Genomic DNA, 9,945 nt, shown 5'->3' on the forward strand with positions numbered 1-9,945 from the left:
CCCCTGGCTATGACTACATCAAAGTGGTTTAGCAAACATAACACAACACTTATCAGTGTGTGTACGTGTGTGTGTTCATTAGTATGAACTGAATCCCAGTGACAAAAGGAAAAATCTGCAAAGCCTCACTGTTTTAAGAAGGTAAAATTTATGTATTAGCCCTGACCAGGCTTGTAATGTACTGGAGATATTGATGCATATGCTAAACCAGAAGGCCATTCTGGTTTAGCATATGCATCAATAACATCATGTATTTACTGGTTATTAAAATAAGAAATTTTATTAACAAGGCACTCCACTTTATAAGATTTTTAATTTTGACTCCTGACCTAGACAACCATCCAAGATTTAATAAAAGGACATATTTAATAACATTATCTTTGTAAATTAGGTACACATAAGCAGTTGTTCTGAATAGTGATACTCAGAAGTTTCGATTATCACTATTCCGAAATTTTCTCCCAAGGGACAGCATATGAATGTTCAGCCTCCAATCTCCAAAAATTTAAAAATGCACCTGTTTCAAGGGAATCAATTTTACTAGATTTACCAATATTAATTGCAAAACAAACTGATACAGATGACACTACATATATTCAATGAATGATTATTAAAATTTTATTTTAAAATGGCTGAAAAATAAAGAAAAGTTTTCCTGGAAAAAACCGATATTTATACCTTGTGGTTTCGGTGTTCGGTTTCAATTGACAACTTTTTTTTTTTTTTTTTTTTTTTTTTTGTTGATAACTGAATTTTCATTTTGTAGATTTTAAGTTTTAGAAAATGCATATAAAGGAAAGTTGTTCCAAAAAAACAGACTGGATTAAAAAGAGGAAGACAAGAAAAGTTTGTTCAATACATATGCAGATGAACTGCCAATGGATGGTGCCAGTAGAGACATGTTTTGGACTGGTTTGGAAAATAGAGATGGTATTATATATGCTAATTGTGAAGAACTTATAAAACTAATTGTGTGCCATAGAGAATGGAGCAGACTGTTTTTTAAGTGAGGAAACATTAACCTGACTGTCCCCTTCCAGAGTATTAGTAAAAGCAAAAAAGTACAAAGAGGTTACTGCTGCAGCAGCCAAAATAAAAAAAATAAAAAAAAAACTATCTACACAACCTGTGACTTTCTTATCATAACTTCTCACTGTCAGAAGGTATTTATTCAGTTTCCCCCTCACATTTCATCAGCCTGTCAACCTCAACCACCCAGTCCAGATCAACAACATGCTGACCAATGGTGAACTACATGAGGTCCGGTCTATTAGATTTCTGCAATTGCCTGTATTTATGCCTTGGTTTCTGCGCATCACCTCAATGCAAAAACTTTCAACTTATCTCCCCCACCAAATAGATATCATGTATTCTAGAGTGCAAGATGCCACTTGCATCCCTGCCAACCTTTATATCACACTGCACCCTTCATTTCCCTGTCAATATCAAGGAAGAGAAAGAGTGCAGCACCAGTACTGAACTTTGACTGACCCAGTTTATAACCTTGGTGCACTCTCAAAAAATACATTTTAATACACCCAAGTAAAACACTTACTGGCTAAATAAACATATACTATTTTCAGTAATAAGTAAACATGCCATATAGGTTCCACTGCAGTCAAAAAATACAGAGTGGATACTCTATAGGCAATAATGTTAATTCCTTTTACATGTTAAAGTGCATAAAAAGTGGAGCCCCCATTGTATGAACATAGAAACAGGCAAGAATATTGCAAAGAGTTCCTGGAGAATTTTCTACAGTTTTGTAATTGCAATGAACAATATGTCGATTCACTGATTATTGCTGAGATATTCACAATTAATTATTCTTTCAATACAAAAAAAAGACACTATGAAAGACGGACAAATAGCAAAATATAAACATAAGTAAAGATTTCAAGAACAGTATAATTACGGTTATAATCACAGAGAAATAAGATATCTAGCTATGTAAGATATGTTACTACTCTGTGGTTATAATAGTCGTCTGATAACCTTGAACAGAGCCATTTTCTCTTTCTTCAGTTCAATTACTATTTTTTTCTTTTAGCCCCCCCCTAGTTTTTTCTCTAGTTCTTATAGTTTAAATTAATTTCTCCATTCTAATGTGGTAATTTATTTATGTTTTCACATATATATAATAATTTAATAAGTAATATTTTTAAATATCTTTAATGATTTTTATAATGGCCACACATTGGCTAAAATGTAGCCTAGAAGCAGATTAAGGTAGTCATGTGTACCAGTTGAAATAAACATTAATAAATACAGAATTTTCCGCCTGAACCCAGTAGCGTATACATAAAATTCTGTATTTATTAATGTTTATTTCAACTGGCACACAAATGACTGTCATCTTAATCTCCTTCTAGGCTGCATTTTGGCCAATGTTTGGCCATTATATTTTAAAATATTACTTATTTGACCTTAACTCCATAAATCTACATCTGGTCACTTTGACTAATCTCAACTCTTGTTTTAGGTTGCAATATAATGAATTGAACTCCTTTTGATTTTGGTTTTAATTTTTATTTCCCTTTATTTATTTATTTTATTAGGCATGGCATCTTTGGGAAAAACACTGTATCATTTAGCTGCTAACCAGAGCCCACTAATAATTTTTTTTTTCTTTTGTATACTACACAAACGAATCTGGAATCAATGAAAAATTTGGAAGACAATTTGTCTGTGGATGAAGTTTGACTGCTTTATTGCTGAGTTAGTTATTTTCTTTGACAAAAGTAATTTAGCATTCTTTCATTTAGATCACTATTTATTTGAGTTTGCATTATAACAAAAAAATAAAATAAATAAATAAATCACACTTTATAATTGAAATTCTTTTAATTTATGAATTTTCTCATTACATATGAAAGATTTTTATATTATATGTAAGGTAAAGTGCAGCCATTATCAACCCACTGCAGGAAGCCTCCTCAACAATTCATGCTGAGGGAAATTGACCATAATCTGCCACACTGGTCCAGTGCGGGTTCGTAGATCGACCGTATAGATTATACTGTATAGGAAATTAAATTCTTCTTTATTCATCCGTAAGTACATCTTGAAACGATTTTCATCTTTTCTAAGTAAATTATGGAATTCCTGAAGTAAATTATGGAATTCGCCTTTTTCTGTTTCTCTTCCAGTTTATGTCGTGTATCCATTGCTTACCCTCTTTTGTTTTCTCGGCTATAGGAAAAGCACATGCATTTTCAAAATCTTCAAAATCTGAAGAGGATGAACTGTGGAAATTCATTTCGCTTCAGCTTTCCTCAAATAGAATAATTACATACAGGTTGCCAGACATATCCCTTTTGGAATTATAATAAAATTTCCAATATACCCCTTTTATAACGTTTGAAATGGGGAATTTGAAAAAGCAGAAATCATAAAACAACCTGTTGAGATAATTATTTAGGAAGAAAGAATTAACTGACGATAAAGTTGTTGTTGAAATGCATCCTTAAAGACTCAAAAAACAACATTATATCCTTTTTACAAAGGGGGTTACAGAATATTTATATTATGCTTACTTTGTAACCTTTTACATCCCACTTGACTTCTTTTTTATTTCGTTGTAATGGTTTAAGGCTTTTCTTTTTTATTTAAAATTCGAAATATCAATATAGATTTGCTGTATGAAGAATATGTTCTGTTGAAATTACGGAAGATCTCAAAAAACCACAGATGTTTAGATAAAAATTTTAAAAAATATTAACTGTTTTTGCTTTGCCTCACTCAAATGCAATGAGTGAGAGAGTATTTAGCTCAATGTTAATTACGGCGTGGAAAAAGAATAGAAATAAGAATGTTGAAGGAGAATTGTTGCCAGAATCAAATCACAATATGTCATGCTAAGAATTTTACGCAAATGCACTAAAAAATGAAAAACTGCTAAGGAAAATTCACTAAAATGAAAAGTATTGCTAGGTAAATATTTTCTTTTCAATAAAATAAATCAGGTGTATTGAATATGTATTATAAACAATTATGTAAAACATTTGATGTTAATATTTATAAAAAGTTTCCTTTAGTATTTATTATACTCTTGCAATAAAATTTTCCGAATTAACGTGCGATGTTTTTTTTTTTTTTGTAGATTGGTGCTACATATATATATTTTTTAATAAATTGGCTTCCAATTGCCTGTATGCCGAGGTGTGAAGAAAATGAGAATTTTCTTCACACCTCGACGCGGTTTTCAAATCTGCCAACATTTCATCTTATCTGCGGAAAGTTTACTTAATATATCTTATTTGCCTCAATTCCCCCCTTCCCTACGTTGTTACTGTCACTAGTTCTTTGGATACTGGGCAAAATATCGGAATCACTCAGATATTCAGCTACTGTAACCATGTAAACATAGACGGAGATATTTACTGACACGCGTGGTTCACTCACAATTAAGGGCGCAAGGGGCGGTAATCCTTTTGAGTACAATGCACAAAATTATTTTAAAATTATTATTATTAACAAATTTATTTTCTACGGAAATAATTTTAAATGTTTCCATAGAAATCAAGAAGAATTCAAAAAAATTCGCTATCAAGGAGTTCATTAAGCAGGACCGACTGTAATTAGCTCAAAATTGAAGCAATTAACTGGTGGATTGTGCCATTAAAATGCTGATGATGGGCCCCAGCCCCACTGTAGTTTCGGCTCTACATACTCAATAATTAAATTCAGAATTTCATTTGTAAAATAAATAATCGTTTCAACAATGGGCTAGCAAATTTCCAAAAAAAAAAAAATAATAATAACAATGGGCTCTCGCAAGCCCACCATTGATTATAGTATATCATTGTAGTATGTATAATCACCAAAAAACAAGCAGTTAATTAATTAACGCAGCTGTAAAAAGTGACCTATACCATCATCCTAGAAACCTATCTAATGGCAGTCATAGCATATGAACGATTACATATGTAAATATTTCAATCATTCATTTCTTTAAATCTATCACACAGAATATTTCAAAAATTAACCTGAGAGTCCTAGATGATTAGTTGTTCCAGATGACATCCATGGCGGGTGTTAGAATATTTCATATACATAAATACAAACTAACTTAGCACAAGCAAACACACAAACAACCACACAGTGAAAGACACTATGCTTTACAGTGGGTGGGCATGAACATCTACCGCATTGTGGGGCATCTCCCTTTCTTAACAGATAACTGTGAGTAAGGCATGTATGCCCAATGCGCAGTCGTGCTAGTACAGTTTCTGATTTTTTTATTTCCTCTTAGACTAGACTGTCACTGTTAGGGTTGTTCCTTCATTTCATAAATTTTATTATTTGTTCATTTTAGCATTAGTTCAGGCACATGATGCAAGAAATCAAGCTTATACAGCATCGCCCAAAATAAAAAAACACTTCCCATTTCACCCATTCGGTAACTCCAAATGTTTGTCTAGTTCAGCCTTAAATTTATTTAAGCTATAAACTTCCACAACAACAGATGGAACTCTGTTCCAGCAATCAACTAACCGATGGCTTAAAGCAAACTTCCACACATCTATTCTACAACTGTCTTACCTCAATTTGAATCTATACCCCCTCAGGTCCTTAGTCGGAGCAGGCAGAAGATTCGCGTCAGCATGGAGCCTGCTCAAGCCATTCAAGGCCTTATACTGTTTGTTATTTGGTTTTTAGGAGCATTAGCAACTAAGGCCATATTGCTCCGGGAAATTCGGTGGTCATTCCCTGACCTTTCCGCATCCCCCGTATTTGATGGTGACAGGCTCGAACCCCGGTCTAATCAAGAAGCGTGTGCTGTGCACTGCTGCTCCTTCCCACCTGGCTACAGAGGCGCCAAGGCCTTATACTGCTCATTTAGATCACCTCGCAGGTGCCTAGTCTCCAGATGCTGCAATTTGCAGGATATAAGCCTTTCTTCCTGATTGCACCCCGACGTTCCTCTAACCAATAATGTTGCCCTTCTCTGTACTCGTTCTAGCAACTCTACATCCTTCCTAAAATGAGGCCTCCAGACCTGTTTACAGTAATCAAGGTGTGGCCTGACCATTGATTATAAAAATAGATAGTCACCTCCTTGTCTCTGCCAGGAAAATTCCTATATATCATTAACAAAATTCCATGACCTGCTCTGGCAACCCGTCTGCACTGTTCAGCGAACTTCATATCTGACTACACAATTATCCACAGGTGTTTTTTATTCTCCACCTCCCTGAGTGTAGTACCACAGTTGGTACGTTTGTCTTGGGTTACAGCTGCCGATATGCAGTACTTTGCATTTGTAAATGTTAAACTACAATTGTCACTTCTCAGCACATCTAGCTAACTTTTCTAGATCCTTTTGCAGAAGAATACGGTCTTTAGTTTTTTTTTTTTTTTTTTATGTATACCCCAAACACGAGAGGTATTAGAACTTATAGTGCTTTGTACCGTGGCGCTTCCGTAGCCAGGTGGAAAGGAGCAGCAGTGCGTAGCACACGCTTCTTGATTAGACCGGGGTTCGAGCCCGTCACCACCAAATACGGAAGATGCAGAAAGGTCAGGGAATGGCCACCGCATATCCCGGAGCAATATGGCCTTAGTTGCTAATACTCCTAAAAACCAAATAACAAACAAACTTAGTACCATGCTTGCATAGGTGATTGAGAAGACAAAAGAAGATATTCGTTGATATTGGACTTGATTGGATTTGTTTGTTTGGTTTTTAGGAGCATTAGCAACTAAGGCAATATTGCTCCGGAAATATGCGGTGGTCATTCCCTGACCTTTCCGCATCATCCGTATTTGGTGGTGCCGGACTTGAACCCCGGTCTAATCAAGAAGCGTGTGCTACGCACTGTTGCTCCTTCCTCTGTTTGAGAGGAATCATTAATTAACCTAACTGCCCTTTTATGAACGGAATCAGGAAGTCTGAGAGAGGTTTTGGGGGCACCACCCCAGATGTGAGAATATTCCATGGTAGGGCAGATTTGCAATTTTTACAGAGCGAGCAGCTGTTTGGAAGTAAAGTAATGCCGGGAACGAAAGATAAAACCAAGTTTTTTTAGATGCAGAGGAATCAATATTTGTAATATGCTTGTGCCAAGAGAAATTAGAATTCAAGGTAATCCCCAAAATGGATAAATCATTTAGCCTAGAAATCGGAGTGTCACCAAAGTTAAGCATAGGAGCAAAAGATTGCTTATTGCGAGATATAAGACAAGACCGAGTTTTAGAAGGGTTGAAATCAACTAAGCTGTCTTTGCCCCACTGGAGAATTACATGAAGATCCGCATTTAAGGAATTGGTAGCAGATTTTCGAGAAGTTGAAGCTTTCACAAAAGCAAGATTTCACAAAATGGAAAGTGGAATCCAATGTGCTATCATCGGCAAAACTATGGATGGGATTTCCAGTCATTGGAAGAAGATCATTAATATACAAGAGGAAAAGAGTAGGGGAAAGAACTCAACACGGAAATTAGTGCAGAGGTTAGAAGACAGAGAGCCATCTACCATCACCGTCAATGAGCGATCAGAGAGAAAACCGGATAACCAATTACAAAAAACATTTCGCAAACCATAAGATGGAAGTTTGTTTAGAAGACCTTGAGGCCAAACACGATCGAAAGCTTTTCAGATGTCAACAGCAACTAGTTTAATGTCAAAGGCAATGGTTAGGCCACATCTTGAGTACTGTATACAGGTCTGGAAGCCTCATTTCAAGAAGGATGTAGAGCTGCTGGAACGGGTACAGAGAAGGGCAACAAGATTAGTGAATGGAACAAAGGGTTGCTCTTACGAAGAAAGGCTTAAGTTTTGCAAATTACAGAGTCTGGAGACTAGGCACCGGCGAGGTGATCTGATAGAGGTGTATAAGGCTTTGAATGGTTTGAGCATGCTCACTGCCAATGGGATTCTTCCTCTTGCTCAGAATAATCACCTCAGAGGGCATAAATTCAAATTGAGGAAGGACGGATGTCGGATAGATGTGCGGAAATTTGCCTTTGGCCAGCGGGTTGTTGGTTGGTTGGTGGAACCGACTTCCATCATTTGTTGTTGAAGTTCATAGCCTAAACAAATTTAAGGCTCAACTGGACAGGTATTTCGAATGAACGGAGGGGTGAAATGGGAGTGGTGTGGTTTTTTTTTTTTTTTTGGCTGATGCTGAATAAGCTTGCCTTCTTGCATCATATGCCTCTACTAATGCTAATGCTTGTGTTTCACCGAACCTTTCCTTTGAATTAGTCCATAAATGGGTAACATAAGCCAGAATATCACCAGTGAATCGACACTGACGGAATCCATACTGGCGATCGTTGATCAGACGGAACGTTTCTAGGTAGTTTAAGAGTTGGCAGTTAATTGATTTCTCCATGACTTTAAAAAGAGTAGAAGTAATTGCAATGAGACGATAATTTGAAGGGAGGGATTTGTCACCCTTTTTAGGAACTGACTGGATATGAGAAAATTTCCAAGCAGAAGGAAAAACACCTTTGGAATAAGAAAGTAAAAAAAGACGGGAAAGAATATTAGTAAGTTCAGGAGCACAGGTTTTGAGAACAAGTAGAGAAATACCATCGGGACCTGGAGCTTTCTTAGCATCAAGATTCGTCAAAATCCTTGTGACATCCTCTTGACGGAAGGCCACAGGAGGCATTGAATGTAGCATGTTGGGAATGCTGGAAGATGTTTTACATAGATCATTAATACATGAGTTAGAAGAAAAATGGGATGCTAGCAGGTCAACTTTCTATTCTTAGCTTCTTCAAACTCTAGTTTGGACTGATTGATAACTGCTTTACAGTTGTTGCGAGCTTTGGTGTAGGTAGAAAATGAAACTGAAGAATTGGAAACAAGCCAATTACGATATGCAACGTTCTTGTCTTGAACAGCCTTTGCACATTTATTGTAAAACCAAGGATCAGATAAATGGCGAAATTTTAAAGTGGACTGTGGAATAAAGGATTTCATTCCTGCAACAATAATTTCACTGACACGATCTGAGCAAAAGTTGACAGCAGAAGTTTTCAAACAGTAATCCGACCAAGTAAAAGAAGAAAAGAAATCTCGCAGATCATCCCATTTTGCATTCCTGTAATGCTGAACAACACGAGGTTGGTAATAACCATGAGATAAAGGCTCAATTGGAGAAGAGACTATCATCAAGTTGTGATCATCAAGAATATCATCAAGATGAAGTGCCTAAAGGACCTCTCACTTCGACCGTGTTCTTAGAAGGGTTGTTTGTGATAAAAAGATCAAGCGTGGTAGATGTATGATTAGGATTGTCCGGTATTCTTGAAGGTAAATGAACAATCTGTGCAAGGTCATTAGTACAGAGTATTTTTTGGGTCTAACGGCACCAGGGATTTACCCCATCTCCGAGTATGTTCTTTGTATCGAGGACAGTACGCTGTCAAGCCCAGAGGTTTAAAAGTGTTTTGATCATGTATTGTGTAATATGTTGTGCCCCTTGTTCCTCTGGCTTGTTAAGGTCATTAGTAACTGCAGAAGCCTCAACATCTCGACTAGCTGAGTCTGTGTGACTAGAAAACGGAAGCCAGCTGGAATTGTGAACATTAAAATCGCCAAGGTAAATTACCTTTATTATTATTATTATTAGCTATATGGTGCAAGGAAGCCTGAGGCTTATGCTGCACCAGCGAAAAAAAAAAAATCCCGAGTTACCCAGAGAGAGAGAGAGAGAGAGAGAGAGAGAGAGAGAGAGAGAGAGAAGAATCACCAAGAAAGAGAAGAATGATGATATCTGGCTCAGGACCCTGGGTGTGCCAAGCCCATACTCACCAGATGTGAGCCCCCAGGGTTCTTACTGTTATGAAAGTTGGACTGGGGAAAGTCAAGCTGCAAAGAGAGGAAGTCAAAGAGCTCCAAGTGATTAGTGGGGTTGGGAGAACGGTAGAGACAACTGATGAATTTGGCACAATGAGGTAGACAGACTTTAAGCCAGAGAAGATCAAAGAG

The 9,945-nt window shown here is 36.6% G+C and overlaps 1 protein-coding gene across 1 annotated transcript in view; it reads right to left on the bottom strand.

The window, feature by feature from the left end:
* Window positions 1-3,601, bottom strand: part of LOC150085656 (heparanase-like) — a 263,331-nt gene extending 259,730 nt beyond the window's left edge. The window contains exon 1 of the mRNA XM_090374637.1: window positions 3,537-3,601. The gene's annotated coding sequence lies outside the window, so the exon portion shown is untranslated. The remainder of the gene's footprint in view (window positions 1-3,536) is intronic.
* Between the last annotated feature and the right edge of the window lie 6,344 nt (window positions 3,602-9,945).

The sequence above is a fragment of the Mastigoproctus giganteus genome, chromosome 5 (genome assembly GCF_048544385.1).
Source record: "Mastigoproctus giganteus isolate SK-2022 chromosome 5, ASM4854438v1, whole genome shotgun sequence".
NCBI classification, from domain to species: domain Eukaryota; kingdom Metazoa; phylum Arthropoda; class Arachnida; order Uropygi; family Thelyphonidae; genus Mastigoproctus; species Mastigoproctus giganteus.